Raw genomic sequence first — 22,130 nt, forward strand, 5'->3', positions numbered from 1 at the left:
GTTGAGAGTGCTAATGTGAAAGTGGATTAACAGTACAAAAATCAATCTATATCATAAGATAGGGAACCGGTAGTGGAAATGATCATAACAAAACTGACAATACCTCAACCTATACAGGAAGCTGAAATAGTTACATCGGCATAGTCAGAACATTCAACTGTGACTGATGATCTGAGTGGTGAACCTAAAGTTCAAAAGACACCAAGGTATGTAAGATTAAATCATTTTGAAGATCAAATTATTGGAGATAGAAACAAGGGATCTATAACAAGAAGAAAACTAGCAAATGAAGAGGTATGTCTTATCAAGTTGAACCAGCAATGGTTATTGAATCTTGTAAGGATAAACATTGGTTAAAGGCTATGGAAGATGAATTAGATCAGATAGAAAAGAATGAAACTTGGTCTTTAGTTCCCCGACCAAAAACTAAAAATGTTATTGGAACTAAATAGGTTTTTAGGAATAAACTGAATATGGATGATCAAGTTATAAGAAACAAGGCTAGATTGGTTTGTAAAGGATATTCTAAAATGAAAGGAATTGATTATGGTGAAACATTTTCACCTGTGGCTAGAATTGAAGTTGTTAGACTATTTCTTGCCTATGCAGCTTATAAGAACTAGAAGGTTTATCAAATGGATGTCAAATGTGCATTTCTGAATGGTGAGCTTGAGGAAGAAGTTTACATTGAGCAACCTGATGGATTTTGATTGATAGATGATAAAGATATGGTTTGCAGATTGAAGAAATCTTTATATGGTTTGAAACAGGCTCCTAGAGCTTGGTATGCAAGGTTGGATAAATATCTTTTGAAGCTTGGTTTTACTAAAGGCAGTGCTGATAGTAATCTATACTATAAGATCACTGATAATGATATTTTGATTATTTAAGTTTTTGTTGATGATATCATTTTTGGAGGATAGATAAATTGTGTATGGAATTTGCTAATAACATGAAAAATGAATTTGAAATGTCCATGATTGGTGAAATGAAATTTTTCTTAGGTTTGCAGGTTACTCAAACTGACAAAAGGGATTTTTATCTATCAAACTAAGTATCTAAGGGAATTTTTGAAGATTTTTGGTATGGAGAATTCCAAACCAGTAAGTACTCCTATGGCTAGAAATGAGAAATTATCTATCAAGGATACTTCTACACTAGTAAATCCGACAAGGTATAAATCTATGATTGGTGGTCTGTTATATCTAACTCAGACCAGACCTAATATTATGAATGCAGTAAGTATTGTTTCAAGATATCAAAGTAATCCTAAAGAAAATCATGAATGTGCAGTAAAGAGAATATTCTGCCATTTGCAAGGAACAACATAATATGGTTTACGGTATTCCAGAAATGATGATTTCACTTTTTGTGCATATACTAACTCGAATTGGGGAGGTGATACTAATGATAGGAAGAGCACTTCTGGTGGAGCTTTCTTTCTTTGAAAGAAACTGGTTTCATGGATAAGCAAAAAATAGTCATGCATTTCTTTATCTACTGCAGAAGTTGAGTATGTTGCAACAATAACTAATTGCACTCAAGTTTTGTGTATGAAGCAAATGTTGAAGGATATCAGGGTAAATTATAGTGAACTAGTAGTTATCTATTGTGATAACTCTGCAGCTATTGACATGTCCAAGAATTTGGTATTTCACTCTAAGACTAAGCATATTTCAATAAAGTATAACTTTCTAAAGGACAAGGTAGAAGCAAAGGAAGTCAAATTGGTTTATGTGCACACTTAAGAATAGATTGAAGACATATTCACTAAACCGTTGTCTAAGGAATCATTTGAATACTTGAGAGATAGGTTAGGGGTTTCTACCCCTCCGACAGAGACTTGATTGATGAAGTTTGTCATCAGTCCGATATGCATTATAAAGAACATTATTCATTTTGGCACTGATGAATGGTGCTACTACTTAGGGGGAGTAGCTATCTTTGATATTCAAAGGTTTATATCATTGCTTTGATATTTTTGTCATGTTTCTGGCATTGATGTCAAAGGGGAAGAGATATTGATGTGAAAATAAAAAGTTGTATACATTGAGGAGAGAGATTTGTCATAGCCTTACAGAGATATCATTCACTAGGGGAGACCTATTGATTATTTGTTGTCTTCCATAGGGGGAAACTTGTTTTCCATTTCTTGGTACTTAGATATTTTTCACATCTAGTGTTGCCATCAATGCCAAAGCGGGAGATTGTTGGAATTATGGATGAATTGATTATGTGTTGCATTGATGTTTTTTCATTGATGTCAACACTAGCTATTACCGGCAAATAGATTTCCACTGGCTGATATGGATGGTTACCGACAGAAAAGATTATCTGGTTGGCACTTCCGGCATGTTTGGATCAACGAAGTATATTGAATTTCATGTGTTATATTCTCCATGAGAATGTTTTGGATAATTGGTATTGGCTTGGTAATTGGATGTTATCATACATAGTGGTAAACCCTTACCAGCACTGGTTTAAGGCTTTACTGACAGAGCTTTTAATAAGGAATTATGACAAGATGCATATGTTAGGAACCAGAAGGATAACTGAGAGGGGGGGTGAATTAGTTGTCAATCAAATTTCAACCCAATTATAACTTAATCAAACTTAATACTTAATACCGGTAAACCAAACTTAATGGTTGTTAACAGATTAGCAGGTAATATCAATACTGGTGAAACTTAATGCATGAGAAAGAAAGAGAAACAACATCCACAACACATAACACAAATATTTTTGACGTGGAAACCCTGTAAGAGAAAAACCATGGTGGGAAACCTTACCCACAATCAGATGATACTACTGCAGATAGTATGTGTATACAAATGGGGTCTGCACATGTAGAAAGGCCAACCGCCTAGAGCACACTACTCAAATGGGAGTTGCAATGACTACAATAGGATGGTTAAATCCTAGAATAATGTATTGCTCAGAATAGCATCTCCAATGCTGGATTCGGTACCGGTTAAGCTCTGATAAACACCTTCAAACCTTCTCTATTGTCTTCTCATATGATCTTCAATATCCGCACATACCATGCTATAATACCATACCATAACCTTATCCTATGTTTATCTCATAAATGAGATCTTACATATATACAAAACCTAAGACCAAATGCTAAGGTTGGCTCACTAAGAATATTACAATTAAATCAATTACAAATAAGTCTTGATACGATACAACATGTCAGCTCAATACATTTACAACAATATCCAATCAATAAATCATCTCCATGAAGTGTTGTGCTGATCTGGAATAGATAACGTGTACTGGTCCATAACCTAGACTTATCTGCCACTAACAACAAATATGTCAACCCGATTAGACCAATAACCAAAACAACAAAACCAAGTATCCAAACCATGTCTTCGACATAATCAAGTGATCTCCAGATGATAAAAAGTCATCATCAGTGTCGGTGAACCATATAACTTGTCGGTGAGCATATACCAGTGACTGTGCCTAAGTCATTGACCTTACTGGTGAACACAATGTGCTGGTTCAACAGTAAACCAATAGATCTCCAGAAGGATAAGTGTTGACATCAATGAAAAAACTAATGCAACACATCCATAATACCAACAATCTCCCCCTTTGGAATTGATGGAAACACTAGATGGAAAAACATCTAAGTGCCAAAACAGAATGCCAAAAACCAAAAACCAAAAACCAACAATTTCCCAAGATAGATCAATACCAAAAATCAAAATCAAAGTGCGGAGAGTATATATCTCTCCCTCAATGAATAATCTCTCCCAATGAATAATGTATTCTCTCCCCCTAGGATAATGTTTTTCCATAGATATCTCTCTCCTTTTGACATCAAATGCCAAAGCAATTGAGAATAAATACCAACTACTCCCCCTGAGAAGTAGCTCTCCTCCATCAAAGCTGGAAAAAATATTTCTCTCTTAGTTTCTATCGGTTTGATGCCAATCTTCAATCATCTAAGTCTCTGTCGGTGAGGGTATTACCCCAAGCTACTCTCTGAGATATTCAAAGGTTTCCTTAGGCAAAGGTTTTGTAAAGATATCTACAATCTGCTCTTTAGTATTCACATAAACCAATCTTAATTCTTTTTCTTCAACATTCTCTTTCAAAAAGTTATACTTAATAGAAACATGCTTAGTATTAGAGTGAAATATTTGATTCTTTGATATACCAATTGCTCCCAAATTATCACAATAAATGATTATAGGTTCTTTTCATTTTACCTTTATGTCCTTCAACATTTGCTTAATCCATAATACTTGAGTACAATTATTTGCTGCTACAACATATTCTAATTTTGCTATTGATAATGATGTACAACTCTACTTCTTGCTTAGCAATGAAATCAATCTGCTACCAAGAAAGAATTCTCCACCAGTGGTACTCTTTCTATCATCTACATCTCTTTCCCAATTTGCATTGGTGTATGCACATAAATCAAAAAATTCATCTTTAGGATACCATAAACCAAGATTTGTTGGGCCTTGTAGTTACCAAAAAATCCTTTTTACTACTGATTCATGATTTTCTTTAGGATTACTCTGAAACCTTGAAACAATACATACTGCATTCATTATATCAGGTCTTGTTTGTGTTAAATATAGTAAACATCCAATCATAGATTTGTATCTTGTTGGATTAATAGGAGCTGAATCATCCTTCAATGTCAATTTATCAGTTGTAGTCATAAGAGTACTTACCGGTTTAGAGTTTTCCATACCAAATTTCTTCAATAGTTCCTTCAAGTATTTTGTTTGACATATGAATATACCTCTATTAGTTTATGAAATCTACAATCCTAAAAATAATTTTATCTCCCCAATCATAGACATTTCAAATTCTTCTTGCATCTTGTTAGAAAAGTCCTTACACAATCCATCTTCTCCTCCAAAAATGATATCATCAACAAATTATTCAATAACAAAGTTGTTATCATTAGTCACTTTGTAATATAAGTTGTTGTCAGCATTACCTTTAGTATAACCAAGCTTCCAAATATATTTGTCCAATCTAGCATACCAAGCTCTAGGAGGTTGCTTCAATCCATACAAAGCTTTCCTTAATCTACAAACCATATCTTTATCATTTTTCAATGAAAATCCATCAGGTTGTTCAATGTAAACTTCCTCTTCAATATCACCATTCCTAAATGCACATTTTATATCCATCTAATATACTTTATAGTTCTTATGAGCTGCAAATGCAAGAAATAATCTAACTGCCCCAATTCTAGCTACCGGTGCAAAGGTTTCATTATAATCAATTCCCTCTTTTTGTGAATATCCTTTACAAACTAATCCTGATTTGTTCCTAATTACCTCACCATCTTCATTAATTTTATTTCTAAATTCCCATTTAGTTCAAATTACATTTTTGTCTTTAGGCCAGGGAACTAATGTCCATGTATTGTTCTTTTCAATTTGTTCTAATTCATCTTCCATTGCTTTTATCCAATTCTCATCTTGACATGATTCAAAAATAGATGTTGGTTCAATTTGAGAAATTAAGCATACCTCTTCATTTGCCAGTCTTCCTCTTGTCATAACACCTTGATACTTATTCCCAATTATCTAATTTTCTAAGTGATTCAGTCTTACATACCTAGGTTTATTCACATGCTGTTGTTCTTCAGTCATTGTGGAATTCTCTAATGATGCTGGTCTGACTGGATCCACATTCTATACTAGTGCACTCTATATTGGTTCATTTATGATCATCTCAATTGTCGGTTTAGAATATACAAACCTTGAATTAAAGTGTTCATATATCTTCACATAAGAACTCTCAATGATCTTTTGCAATCTTTTATTAAAACATCTATATGCCTTGCTCTTAGATGAATAACCAAGAAATATTCCTTCATCACTTCTAGGATCAAATTTGCCAGCATACTCATCTCTCCTAATATAGGATTTGCTTCCAAATATTCTGAAGTATTTAAGAGTAGGAGTATTACCAAACCATAGTTCATAAGGGGTCTTACTAGTTTCACCTTTTATGTGAACTTTGTTGAAAGTGAAAACCGTTGTATTCATTGCTTCTCTCCAGTACACATGAGGTAGATTTGCTTCCAATATCATGCTTCTAGCTGCTTCCAGAATAGTTATGTTCTTCCTTTCCATAATTCCATTCTGCTGAGGTGTTCAGGGTGCTGATAGTAATCTTTTGATTCCATTCACTTCACAGAATGTATTAAATTTCTTAGATATAAATTCTCCTCCTTGATTAGATCTTAAACATTTGATTTTCTTACCGGTGTCATTCTCTACCATTGCCTTGAATAACTTGAATTTTCCAAAAGCCTCTAATTTCTCCCTGAGAAAAGTAACCCAACACATTCTCGAATAATCATAATTAATTAGCATAAAATATCTCTCCATGTAGACTTCTTGTTCTTGCCGGACCACACAAGTCAGTATGAATTAAATTAAGAACATTATTAGATTGCTCATAAATACTCTTAAAGGTTGTTCTAACTTGCTTTCCCATTGACATTCCTTACATACAAGATTATGAGGTTTCATAGTCTTAGGTAAATCCCTTTCTGCCTTAGTTGAACTGATCTTTACAATGCAATCAAAATTCACATGACAGAGTCTCTTATGCCATAACCAACTTTCATCAATATGTGCAATCAAACATGTCTCATCACTGTTGTTCAAATGAAAGATATTACCTTTACTCTGATTACCAGTTGCAATCTCCAATCGAGTTTTGTTTCTGATTTTGCATTTTCCATTCTTGAATTACAATTGAAATCCCTTTTCAACTAGTTGACCAACACTCAAAATATTATGCTTCAATTCTTCAACATAATAAACATTGTCAGTATTGTGCTTACCATCTAAGGATATAGTTCCTTTTCCTTTGATTAAACAAGCTTTATCATCGCCAAATCTTATTAGACCTCCATTATATTCCTAAAAAGATAAGAATTTACTTTTATCACCATTCATATGATGTGAACATCTGGAATTTATGATCCATTCGTCTTTTTCTTCAATTTTAGCTACCAGGGCCTGCTCTACCAGTGGAATAGTAGGTGTCAGATGATCTTCTTTTATTACAACAAATGCCCATCCATTGTCTGTTGGTTCTTCATCATAATCATCTGTAACTCCTTCATCAGCATAGTAACAAGATTTTCTCTTTGTTCTTCTTAAATCTGTATCTCTGATATTTAGGGTTAGGCTTATATGTTCTTTTAGGTTCCTCTCTCAATCTTGCATGTCTACCAGGACATCTAGATTCTATATGACCAACTTTATTGCAATTAAAACATTTAAATGGTGCTTTACCTTCATACTTACTTCCAATTAGAGCTTTAGGCATTTTCCTTGCAAATAGTGCTTCAAGTTCTTCCAGTTCTTCATTTTCCCTCCTCATGTCTTCAAGTTCTCTTGCATAAAGTGCTTTCCAATCAGATTTATCAGTTGATGATGAAGATGTTGTAGATGATGATGCTTTGAGAACTAAATCTGTTTTAATTGTACCAACAAGACCAAACTCCTCAAGCTCAAATGCTGAAAGTATTCCAACCAAGGTATCTCTAGTTACTGATGTATTAGGCATAGTTCTGAACTCATTAATAGAAGTTACTTTCATTTTGTATGCCAGTGGAAATACTCTTAAAACTTTAGAAACAATTTCATCTTCACTCAAGGAACCTCCACAACATTGTATCCCCAAAACAATTTCATTAACCCTTTCCATAAAAGCAAAAATTCTTTCATCTTCTTCCATTTTCAAATTTTCATACATGACCCGATAACATTCCAATTTTGCAATTTTGATAGTGGTATTTGCTTCATTCAATGTTTCCAATTTATCCCAAATAGCTTTAGCAGTTGATCGGTCTGATAATCCCATAATTTGCTAATCTGATAATGCGCTCATAAGTGCTTCTCTTGCTTTGCAATCATTCTCTGGCTCCTTACCCAATGTTGGTCGATTAGGATGATTCGTAGTAGGACCAACATAGCCATTCTTTGTAACTTCCCATATGTCTCTTCCAAAGCAATTCAGATGTGTCTCCATTCTAATCTTCCATATACCATAGTTAGTTCCATCAAGTTTCAGACTCTCCTTCCTGAAAATGTTAGTTGCCATAAGATCTCCTCAAGTTGTTAGGATTTTGCAAAAAGAGGACTTGGCTCTGATACCAATTGTTAGGAACCATAAGGATAACTAAGAGGGGGCAAGTGAATTAGTTGTCAATGAATTTCAACCCAATTATAACTTAATCAAACTTAATACTTAATACCAATAAACCAAACTTAATGTCGGTTAACAGATTAGCAGTTAATATCAATACTGGTGAAACTTAATGCATGAGACAAAAAGAGAAACAACATCCACAACACATAACACATAGATTTTTGATGTAGAAACCCTATAAGGGAAAAACCACGGTGGGAAACCTTACCCATAATTAGATGATACTACTGTAGATAGTATGTGTCTACAAATGGGGTCTGCACATGCAGAAAGGCCAACCACCTAGAGCACACTACTCAAATGGGAGTCGCAATGACTACAGTAGGATGGTTAAATCCTAGAATAATGTACTGCTCAGAATAGCATCTCCAATGTTAGATTCAGTATCGGTTAAGCTCTGATAAACACCTTCAAACCTTCCTTGAACCTTCTCTATGGTCTGCTCATATGATCTTCAATATTCACACATACCATGTTACAATACCATACCATAACCTTATCCTATGTTTATCTCATAAATGAGATCTTACATATATACAAAACCTAAGACCAAATGCTAAGGTTGGATCACTAAGAATATTACAATTAAATCAATTAAAAATAAGTCTTGATGCGATACAACATGCCGACTCAATACATTTACAACAATATCCAATCAATAAATCATCTCTATAACGTGGTGTGTTGATCTGGAATAGATAATGTGTACCGGTCCATAACCTAGACTTATCTGCCAGTAACAGTAAATATGTCAACCCAATTAGACCAATAACCAAAACACAAAAACCAAGTATCCAAACCATGTCTTCAACATAATCAAGTGATCTCCAGATGATAACAAGTCATCATCAGTTTCGGTGAACCATATAACCTACCAGTGAGCATATACCGGGGACTGTTCATAATTCACTAACCTTGTCAGTGAACACAATGTGTCGATTCAAGAGTAAACCAATAGATCTCCAGAAGGATAAGTGTTGACATCAATGTAAAAACTAATGCAACACATCCATAATACCAACAGCATAAGTGGTGTTGGTGCAACTTCTTGAGGTTGTTGAAGATGTTCATTAATCATGTTTCAATTGCTTGAAGATGTTGCTTTGGCATGGTGGACCCATAATAGGTCTAGTACCTATCTAGGTTATGGATCAATATCACGCTAACGTGTACTCTACACATTACCTGGATGTTTCGAGATGTTTTGTAGATTTGTGATTATTGTTTTGATTCTAAGATGACATGGCATATCATTGTAAAAAGGAATTATGTAATGATCTTATTGTAATATTTTTAGGTGGCTGACCTAATTGGTTTAGGGCTTAGAGTTTTTATAAATAAGAGGTAAAACTCTTTGTAATGTATCATAGTTATTGAAAAGGTCATGGTCAAGGAATGTAATGTGCGAATATTATAATATCACTCAGGCAAAGAAGTTGACTGATCATTGGTGATTGGATTGGATTCAGAAGAGGATTTAGTCCTCCAGTATAGAGCTTAACTGGGACTGTAATTAGGGATGGTAGATGCTATTTCTAGCAGTTCACTCTATTGGATTGTTGTCCATTTATTTCGAGAAGGTTGTATCCTCTCTGTAGTCAGTGAGACTCTTTTGTAATGAGCAGTATGCTCTAGCTAGTGTGCCTTCTTGCAAGTGCAGGCCCCTCATTGTAACACATCCTTTTTGCAGAAGTATCATTTGACCATGGGTAGGTTTTCCACCATGGTTTTTCCCTTTTCGGGTTTTCCACGTACAAATCATGGTGTTATATGGTATGGTTGCTTTACATTGATTATCTGGTTAATTGTTAAGTTGTATTGTTTACCAGATATTGTTCCTATCGGCATCTGTTTGTTCTTTACCGATACTTGATCTATTTAAGGTTATATTGTAGATTAAAAGTTATAATCTGTGTACAACTGATTCACCCCCCCCTCTCAGTCATTCACCGATTATCCTAACACTAGGCACAAGCTCCCAATTGTCATTCTTTTCAATCTGATCTAATTCTTCTTCCATATACCTCATCCAATTTTCTTCTTTGCAGGCCTCAACAACATCTTTAGGTTCAACTTTGGAAATCAAATATACCTCTTCAGCATTGAACCTTCTTCTAGTCATCACACCTTTATTTTTATCTCCAATAATATTATTTTTAAAATTATTGAATCTTACATACCTCAGAGTCTTCTATTAGTTATGATTTTTTCAGGTTCCTGCACCTCTCCATTAGTAGTAGCAACATCCAGATTAATAGTCTCTACCAGATCATTCTGCTTCAGCTCTTTAGTCTGAATAGGATTTAGAACAATGTGCAGACCATCATCATATCTACAAGCTCTGATATCTTTTCCAAGGTTCTCATCCACCTTCACATTTTCACTTTCTACTATCTTTCTCAATCTCTTATTGTAGCACCAATAGGATTTTCTCTTTGTTGAATATCCCAAGAAAATTCATTCATCACTTTTTGCATCAAACTTTCCTATGTCATCTCTCTTGATATAATATTTACTACCAAATATTCCAAAATATCTCACACTACGAATATGACCAAACAATATCTCACAAGGAGTCTTACCAATATCACCTTTAATATGAACTCAGATGAATGTGTAAAGAACACTTCTAATAGCTTCTTTCCAATAGATCTTTGAAACAATCCCTTCAATCAGCATAGTCCTTGCAACATCCAAAGAAGTCATGTAGTTCCTTTCAATAACTCCATTTTGTTGAGGGGTTCTAGGAGCAGATAATTGTCTTCTAATCCCATGCTTCTCATAGAATGAATCAAACTCATTAGAACAAAATTTTCCTCCCCTATTAGATCTCAAACATTTCACCTTAAGTCCTGACTCAGTCTCAACCTTTGCTTTCAACATCTTGAATTTTTCTAATGCTTCAGATTTCTCCTTCAAACAGACAACCCACATCATCTAGGAATAATCATCAATTAGAAACATAAAATATCTGTCACCCTATAGACTTCTAACATTTTTAGGTCAACACAGGTCAGTATGCACAAGATCTAGCAATCCATCAAATGTATATTGCTTGCTCTTGAAAGAAATTCTTGTTTTCTTACCCAAATGACATTCCTTACATACCAAATTAGCAAGCTCAACAATCTTAGGCACATCTCTAACAACTCGAATATACCTAACATGACACATTATCTTATACCACAACCAACTTTCATCAATCTAAGCAATCAAATAACTTTTCTCATGAGCATTCAAATGAAAAATGTTACCTTCAGTCTTAGTTCCAAATGTAATCTCTATACTGGAGGCATTTAGGATCTTTCATTTACCATTCTTGAATTGTAAATCATAACCTTTGTCAACCATATGTCCAACACTCAAAATATTATGCTTCAAGCCTTCAACATACAAAACATCATCAAGTATTGTGCTTACCACAAAACAAAATAGAACCTCTACAATAGATCACACAGGTTTTGTCATCTCCAAATCTTACTATCCCACCATCATATCTTTCCATACTCACAAATTTTCTTTTATCACTAGTCATATGATGTGAAAAAACGTTGTCAATCACCCATTCATCTTTTTCTTCAACTTTAGCAGCTAAAGCTTTCTTCTCAATAGTGCAGCCTGTAGAATGAATAGGTACTGATCCATCTTGTTTAATGGAAAGAAACACAACTTCATCTCCTTCTGATTCCTCATCTATGACACCTTCATCAATAGCATAATAATTGTTCTTCTGATGCTTATGCTTTTAGTTAGACTTGTAAGGCTTATCATACTTCTCATGCTTCTCATATATATCATTTATGTAATGCTTATCAAATTTATCATTCCTATCATACTTAGCCATTCTCTCCAAGTATCTAGAAGCAAAATGTCCTACCTTATTGCAAGAGAAACATTTCAAGGGAAAATATCCATCATACTTACCGAATCTTTCTTTCTCTTTCATCTCTCGTATCTCTCTCTCTTATATCTAAATATTATGCATTCTTTAGGACCATACTTCTACTTTCTAGATATAGATGCTCTAAATGTTGTCTCAGACTTTCCATGTGATTCACCAAATTCCCTAATTTCAAATGCAGCAATATTTCCAACTAGAATATATCTTGTCATAGTAGTTACACTCTGGATCTCATCAATAGCAACTACCTTAGTACCTTAGCAACAATTTCGTCTTCTTCAAGGGTTCCACCGGCACATCTATTACCTAGGACGAGATCATTCACCTTAGCCATAAAGGTATTTATGTTCTCATCTTCACCCATTTTCAACATCTCATACTTCCCTTTCAAACTCTGCAACTTAGAAACTTTTACTTCTTTATCTCCTTCATACAATGTCTTAAGATTCTACCAGGTCTTATGTGTGGTCTGAAGTCCCATTACATTTGTCATCTTTGAATTAGTCTAGACACTCAATAATCCTTCCTTTTCTCTAATGTTATCTTCAGATTCATTGATCTCATCAGTGGTCATCAATTTTCATTGGATCAACAAACTTGATCACAAATACAAATCTAATAAACTGTAACAATAACAAAGATAATCAAATTGATAGCACAACACACAACACCAAGATTTTAACATGGAAAACAGGGTTAAGGGAAAAACCATGGTGGAAACCTACCCACAATAAGATGATTCTTTGTAGTAGTATGTGAAAATATTAAAATGGAGAATGCACATGTATTCAGGCACACTTCTCAAAAGATAATGACTTGGAAGGCTACAACCCTCAGGGAAGTCTCACTAACTTACAACAAGATTTGGATTACAATCCAAAAGGAATGAACTGGAATCATAGCATCTGCAAATGCCTAATGACAATTTCAATTAAGCACAATTGTCTACTCTGCAACATCAATCTATGATCAATCATAATGCCAAAAGATGAATCACTTGTTTGCACATACACCACTCTCTTATAATTTAAACACAACCATGACATCTAAATTACATGACAATATTGCCTATTTATAAAATTCATCAACCTTGACAACAAGGTCGGCTAAACCCTTAACTCATAATTACAAAATTACATCACACGATACAAAGATTGACCACTGGACCAATATAATGATATGCATGACATAACATGGACCTAATTCAAATCACAAAACATGCAACACCTTCAACAATTATGCCAAGATCAACTGCAACATGTTACACCACCAAGAAAATCGCATAACATGAAGAACATCACCAGTTTAGCTAAATCACCAAATAATCACACAACAATCAATGTGGATCATAAAAAAAAAAAAGGAAACAATTAGGAAACACCAATAAGAATGTTAGAATCATTAGTAACAGCTGCACCAACACCACTTATTAAATCTTCATCTGTCAATGTTTGAAACTCAAGAACACTCGCAACAACTATCACAAAGAAAGATAACTTGCAGAGAACAAAATCATGAACTATCTCAAATGAAGATACACAAGACCATTCCAAATAATATCCCAAAAGATCAGCTCAAGATGTGATCACACCGGAATATACCAGAGGAAATATTGAACTCTACAAAGCACTAATCAAAATGCAAAACTGGATCATATGATATGATAAATTAAGCTTCCCAGATCACCGAAACCAATACGGAAGAATATAATGATACTATAAATACCCCATACACCAAACCATAAACCCAATAAACCAATCTACAATCACTCGAGTAGGAATATGTTGACATCAATGACAATAACATATTCTAGTAGCAACAATGTCCAACAAGACCAAATCGAAAAAAAGACAATCTTATTTTCTTTTGGTAGTATATTTCTTGTAGGGAGGGTAAATCGTTTTTATTTTTGTTCCCCATGCATGCATCGTGCAAAAGAGTTAGGTCCTTCATCTTTGGCTTGGTACAAAAATTTAGTGCGTTATTTATTTGGGCCCCACAACATTATTGTTCTACTGAAGTTTGAACAGTATTTTGCTCGCCAAGAATAAAGAAGTTATAGGATACCATTCCTTCATCTTCTTTAAATAATTCTAATCCATTCACTAAAGCCTGTGATTGGTGAATCTTTCTTTCAAGATTCTTAAGGTAGAAGTAGCTCCAATGCATGATTCTCAACAATGAAGTAGATTTGTAATCTTTAAATGGACATAACTTCATTCTTTTAGCCTCAAAGATGGTTTCTTTAAAATAATTCCAAAAAGAACACAATATCTTATCATCTTCTACCAATATCTCTTCAATTGTTGGTGTAGACCGTCTTTCAGATTTGAATTGATTTTTTGTATCTATTGAGAACTGGGCCATTTTCCAAGATCTTTAATCAAACAGAGTTGCCAGCCTCCATTTAGGGGGGAGCTCTAATAGGTAGTTGAAAAAAAGGAAATTCAATTTTTTCCCCAGTGGAATTGCCAAAAATCTGTTGGTTAAGAGATTTGTTCTCTTCAAAATATGACAGTATTGACTCCTAGCCCCGAACAAGAGAACAAACTATTTAACAACAGTTGGATAAGTTGTTGCTATTTTGCAACTTTCCTTTGAATTTTAGAGGTATAATTTTGGTTTTTTCTGGGTATGCTTTTAACAAAAGTACAGGAAAGGTGAGACTTTTAACTAATTACTAATTAGTTAATAATGAAAGTCATAAAGGAAAGGGAAAGGAGAAACAAGAAAATAGTAACTTGCAACTAATTACTAATGAACGTCACTGCTATTTCATATTCATTCAAAGATAAACATTATATAACAGTGAATAAAGGAAGATAAACAAATGCCTTAATAATTAAAGTACAAAATCATGAACTATAAAAGTATCAACATAAGAAATATGCTTATTCATCCAACATACAACACAGTCTAGTCACATTAGATAACTAGTAAAAACTGCATCACTTAATATTAAAGCATCAAGATTTATCAAGTTCAAAATTCATAGAAAATAACACAAAGTTCGAATTTCTAAGATAATACTCCCCACACATATCTTACTTTCTACTTCCTTTTGTAACTAAAATCCCTTTTTTCATTTGCAATAAATGGTTCCTGCAAAAGTAATGATCTTGAAAACGATCGTTTTAAACATTATCCAAGGAGAAATAAAAATAAACCCATCCTGAAACTAAATTATTAAAAAATCCTACTTTCATATATCTTCATCTAGTGTGGGGTCCTAGCCAATGATTTGATTATCGATCATTTCATCCTTCATCTCTTTTTTAATCAACACCTAAAGAACTACTGAAAATTCATCTTCATATTGTATGAGTTCTCAAGTGAGGTCGCTTAGGTCGAAGAGGATATCATCTTACATATGCTCAACACCTAGTTGTATTATTAGACCCTTCCCTCTGAGAACCATCTTCTTGATTGTCTAGAAAATTAATCACCAGGATTTCTTCTAGCAACTATTTCTTCTTGCAAATTTCATTCCTGTTTTTAACCTTGTTCAACATTTTTTGTTAATAAGGTGGTGGTTTCTCTATATTCTCCAAAATTACTTTTTTGTTTCTATGCAAGAAAATGTAACCCTTGGATGATATTTCATTTCTCTCTTTCCAATCAATTCAAGTAAGAGTTAACAACCAACAATTGATTATTATGGGGCAAAACTATTCCCACAGAGGAAGCTCATGATGATGTGCATTACTTCGGTCAGTTTCAAAGGATAATGCATTAAATTCAGCTTGAAAAAATGATAATATCAAATGAAATAACTCACATTTCCACCTTTTACATTCCCTAATCCATTTAATCAACCTATAGTGTCATAAAATTGTGCCTCCTATAATTTTAACCACAGTTTAGGTCCCCACCTTGGCAACAACATCCTCCTTCCTAGTCGAGACCTATTTCTGCATTTTTGCCCCTTCTCCCTTCATGTTTGAGCCTTGAGATAGCCTCAGGACCCTTTCTGGGCCCAAAGATAGTGTAGGATAGGGGTGTGGTGTCCCTGTCCCCCTTGGACAATAGTGTGGCGCCCCTCTCCCACCCTCTTAGGGTGGCCCAAGGATAGGTCCCCCTAGCCCCATCTGAACTTTGGGATCCTAAATCTCCCTGATTTCAGCCTTTTATAAGATGAATTAATATTCAAGAGGCATTTATAAAAGGGATATGGTTTTCTCATTTACATAAGGAGGAATGGGAGGCAAATTTCAAGTGGATATTGAGAAATCATAGGCGAAGATATACATCATAAAGCATTCAAGCATTCAAGTCTTCTTGATTTATCCATTGGAGCAATATTACAACATTCATTTGCAAGCATGTATGTGTGTTAGGGTTTTGTCATGTTACATGTCATTTCATGCAACACTTGTGATTACATTCAATAAGCAAAGCAATCATCATCAACAAATTGCAGATCTACAAGCTATACATTTCCATTGTTTACATTCAAGCATTTGCAATTACTTTCTTTCAAGGTTTATTCCTCAACTGGGGTTTGATTGTGGCAAATCCCTATCCACAACCCCCTTTTTCTCTCTTTTCTATGTGTAGGTTGTAGTTGCACTACTGTAATTGAAGGTTTGGGCTTAATTTATAGAGACGGAAGAACCCTTTTTGTCTCACGGATTTTGTGGAGGACCATGTACATTCTCACCATCATCTTGATGATTTTTCTTGAAATTTGTAGGGCAGATCTGTATCACTCTAATTAGCTCAGATCTGAAGTTACAGTGCGATCCCGAACCGGTAGCTCCTCATTTGACTCATTTCCTCTCTTTTTTGCATAGTCAACAAGTCAACTTTCTCATTTACAAAAGAGGGTAAATCAAATTTCAATCCTTGCAATCCACTTGAAATTCACATCCTTGTCTCTCTTGGATTTGGATCTAGTGGATTCAAGCCCATCTTTTGAATGTAAAGTTCCTCCAAGTGAAAACCATCCCAGTGACTTCCTTTCTCTCTCCTAGGTAGGGAGTCACTAGGGTTCAATTTTTCATTTTACACAACCATAAATAAAGGTACTAGTGAGTCTCCAACTTATTTGTTTCTTGGAAGTTGTGTGTCATACAACAACAAGCTAACCTGGAAACATGCGAAGAAAAGATTTGAATTCTTCGATACCTCAATATTGGTCCATGAGAGTATCGGACATCGAGAAGAAAAAGGAAATGAGATTAATGTAGACTTCTAATTATCATCAAATAGATATTGGTTCTCCTTTCGATATCGTGATATCAAGTGAAATCAAAACTTAGCAACTCTAAAGAATATCTCCAACATGCTAAGGCTTAACCGATAAGGCATGACCAAAAGGGAAAGAGAGAAAATGATTGTTAAGTAGGGATGAGTATCTTGAAAATAAAGGGGGATAACAATATTATTGTTTGGCTGATGGATTTTTTATGTTAATCTAGTTTCAATGTGAAATTTTCAGAGGAAGATTTGATAACTTTGTTGTAACTTTGATATGACAAGCATATCCCATAGAATAGAGATAGCTAAATTTAATAGAAACATTTTCGAGTTGTGGAAACTCAAAATGGAGGACATGCTCATAGTAGAGATCTATGGGATATTGTTTCTTCGATTAAACCCTAAAATGCATCGTAGGATGAATGGGATAAAATGGATCAAAAAGCCAAGGGTTTGATAAGTCTCTATATAGTTAATTTAGTGCTCCCAAATTTCCATGAGGACAAGGTTGTAGTTGCACTTTGGAAAAGTTTTGGTAATATTTATCAAAGGAAATCCTTGGTAAATAAATCATTCTTAAAAAAAAGTTGTATTCTCTAAGGATGGAGGAAGAAGGATCCATTGCAAATCACATGAATGCATTCAACATGTTAGTTGCTCAACTGAATTATATCGGTGACAAGATTTAAGATCAAGATAAATGTATGCTCCTATTAAGTTCTTTTCCAAACTCTTGGGATCATATTGTGATGGCAATTAAATGCATACAAAAAACACTTTCAAGATGGAGGATGTGGTTGGTTGGAGGATGTGGTTGGCTCATTGTTATATGAAGAGATGAGAAGGAGATCTTCTAAGAGGTCTAAGGAGTCCCTGGTTTCTCATGGTAGAATAATGGAGAAATGAAAGAAGAAGGACAAGAAGGGTAAATCCAAGTCTCTGGTGAGATCTAAGTCTCTTGGTAAAAATTCTAAGGCAAAATGTTGGAACTATGACAAATATGGTCATTTCCAAAAAGAATGAAAGAAGGAGAAGAAAAATAAAGGTAAAAAGGATTTCTTGGATTATAACTCTAGTAAATCCTCTCATGATTAAATAGATACTTTTGTTACATGCTTGGAAATGCATGCATCAGAAGATGTGTGGTTGATAGATTTAGGTACCTCTTTCCACATGACCTCTCATAGAGGTTGAATTTCAAAGTACAAAGAGTTTTATGGTGGGAAGGTGTATCTAGGTGATGACTGCCACCTAAATGGTTTTGGACATGGAAGAGTCATGATTCAATTCCTTGATGGTAAAGTGAATGGGTTTTATTGTGTCCTACATATCCCTGTTTTGGCATGGAACTTACTTTTAGTTAGCAAGTTGAGTGATTTGGGTGTGCAAGTTGGATACAAGATGACAAGAGCCTCTATGATACTTAGGAAAAGGTGTTCTAGTTGGCACCTCAAGTATAAGCTAGATGCATGCATAGTTCAGTGTAATAGTGCTTCAGTGAAAAAGTTCAACCATATTACCACTTTGAGTAATCACTCATGAGTTGAACTACTTATTGTCCTACATTTTGCATGGAAACTTGTTCAACATAACTACAAGGGAATGAAACACAATAGTATCCACTTTATTTCTTGACATAATACTATCCTATTGGGGCAATTGAATGCATTTAACCTGCAAATACATAGAGAAGGAGACTACCTTCCATGAGTAAAGGGGTTTCACCTTTGAACCATAGGGTTGGAAATTAGCCTATCCTTAATCTTTGGGAGCTAATAGGATGACTAGGTAACACATAAAAAGGGTTGAAACAAGGAGACATTGCATATTTCCACAGATACAAGACATCACTCAACCAGGGAGACTATACCCAAGGCTCATTCATAGAGCCAAAAGGGGAAGAAAGGAACAAATCTATAGAGTAATACAAAAGAGTTACAACCAACTACCTCCACATATTTTTAATTCTATAACAACAAGCATGCCAACCAACCATTCCTCCTAACACATCAATATAATCAACATTATCAATCTATATGTCCTAACTACAACACATGTGTACTTATACTCAACCATAATAAGATGTAATATCAACCTACTTGGGTACTCATAACCAACCATAATAAGATATCACATTAACCTTCTTGGTACTCAACCATCTAATTACTCCCTCCATAGTGCCTCAAAATTTCTCAAACCCATAGATGGGATAGATTTTCTCATTGAGAAAACCATCTATCCTCACTGTCAACCTTACACACATGACAACACACACACAAACACACATACACGCACACACACACAAGATGTGACACAAAATAAAATGATGCCTTACAACCATTTTGCACATTCACAAAACAAGCAAATTCCATTCAAAATAGAGTTGTATAGGAAAATATTGGACAATATACCTAAATGAGATTGCCTACTTGTTGATGGAGAGTGAAGCTAAAAGCACCAACTATATTCTATACTTTTATTCCAAACTTTCCTTCATCTTTTTCCAAATTTAAATCCTCAATCCTTACAATTTTTGAGCGGCCATTCTCCCTCATGTCTCCATTTTTCCAAAAAAATCAATCCTTCTTTTTTTGAAAAATAATTTTTTTCTTCTTTCTCCTTCCTTTCTCACTCAAGTGAGAAAGCCCCACTTCCTCACAAACCTCAAGATCTCTTTGGGCTCATTCATATGTCCTCCACTCTTTCACACTTTCCTCACCTTCTCTATCCTTGGTCAAATCCATCACTAATAAAAAAATTATATTAAAATGGGGTAAAACTAAATTAAAAAATCAACTTTCATGATTTTAAAATACTCCCAACCCCTAGTACTATGACTTAGGGTGTTACAAATGTATAATAAAGTTTAAGATGACTTGATAAATAACATATGAACACAAGACAACACCAACTTCACATAGCACGATGTAACATCCCATATTGAACATATTTGGCATGTCATAGTTACAAAATTTACATATCATCAATCATAAACTATATCTATATATCTGACTTACACATCAATTATTTGATTTCACACATAACAAATGACCTTAGCCTCTTCATATAGACTAGGTTAGTGATACAAGTTTCATCACAAAGGTCATCCCACTAACTCTTTACCCCATTGGTCATGTAATACCTACATACTAGATACAAAATTATAGTCCAATATGATAACTCATATAGTTGAAGTGATCAAATGATACAAATAAAAATTGCATTATAATATTCATCCAATATTATAGTACACTTTCATCTATAATTGAAATTTAGGAGAAATAAATGCTAGTGTCGGGTATTTGTGTGGTGTACCTGTTATACCTGTTCTTGCAACACAAAACACTCAATAAATCATTGCAAGCATGGTTAGTAGATTAAATCAATGAAACATAAAACCATAACTAATCGACTTATTGCCTCCTAGTAAATGCGAGTGTGGATTTTGCTCTCAGATCTTAGTATGCAAATTCCAATGACTTGACTACACTTAGATGGAGGATTTGAATGATTAAGATGCATGATCTAGCATAATAGCATGATTAAGCTATATGAATTCATGATTATCCTAGCATGATTAAGCTAAGAGTTAAGCTGAAATGAGCATGATAACATTGCTAAAACTGATAAACTATAAGCTAGATGCCTATAGTAACAATGCTTAAGCTACGAATGAGATGGGATCAAATGATATGCAAAAATCATATGAAATTGGAACCCTTTGAGCTCCAAAATGAGGTCTATTTATAGGATTTCCCAAGGCTAGGGGTGAGTTGGCATGAATCAACGGTTGAGATTGATCTGAAGATATCAATGGTTAAATTGGAGGAGGTTGGCAAAGAGAGTTGGATTAAAGGGGACACTTAGTGACAAGTGTCACAAAGGTTCTAGAAGATGTTGGATGAAAGGGGACATGGTGGTAGGTAGAATGGGTTAGGTTTTAGGAATGGTTAGGTTTAGGAGTGGTAGAAGTTAGGAGAATTTGAATTTAGAAATTCAAATAATAGGAAAAGGATAATTAATCTCAACAACTCATTGATTTGATTTTTTTTAATTAATTAGGAGATTTAGAAGAAATGATTTTGCTGGAGGAAATTAATTAATTTGGATTAATTAATTAAAGGGGTGAAATGAAATGAACCTATTTAATAAATCCTTAGATTTATTAATAAGTAGATGAAAGGGAGATTTAATCAAAATTGCTTAGTGAATTCAATTAAAATATGGAGGAGGGATTAATTAAATAATTGCTTATTTAACGAATTATCTTCAGACCAATTTTAGGTGTATACAGCTAGTATAAAACATACATTCAAAATTATCCACATGTGATCATAATCAGTACCCATAAAAGAACAATGTACCATAATAATAACTAAATTATATACATCGTAAGAAATCTCTCATAAAGTTAAGTAATTAATGCCATCCATTTAATATGATCATCCATGAGTGTACATAGCATTACTGTTTGACTATGTATCAAATCAGAGTCCAATCACACTAAATAGTAATATCATAAATAAAAAGATCCTAGTGTCATATCAAAATGATCAAAACATCGATAAGAATAGTTTCCCTCTAGAAGGTGGGAATCACAGATGCCTTCAATAGAGATAAAAAACCAAACCATTACTTTATGAAACTGCTTTCAAAATGCCATTGTTCAATCTTTTCGACAACGAATTGTGTCTATAGTAGGAAATTTGGCAGGAATTCAGGCTCAAACAAATAAAATTGTAGGTCAATAGAGTCATTAGTCATATAAAAGATGATGTTTCGTTGAGTGACTTAATCAAACAAGAGCTAGAAG

This window comes from Cryptomeria japonica, chromosome 5 (assembly GCF_030272615.1).
Source record: "Cryptomeria japonica chromosome 5, Sugi_1.0, whole genome shotgun sequence".
NCBI classification, from domain to species: domain Eukaryota; kingdom Viridiplantae; phylum Streptophyta; class Pinopsida; order Cupressales; family Cupressaceae; genus Cryptomeria; species Cryptomeria japonica.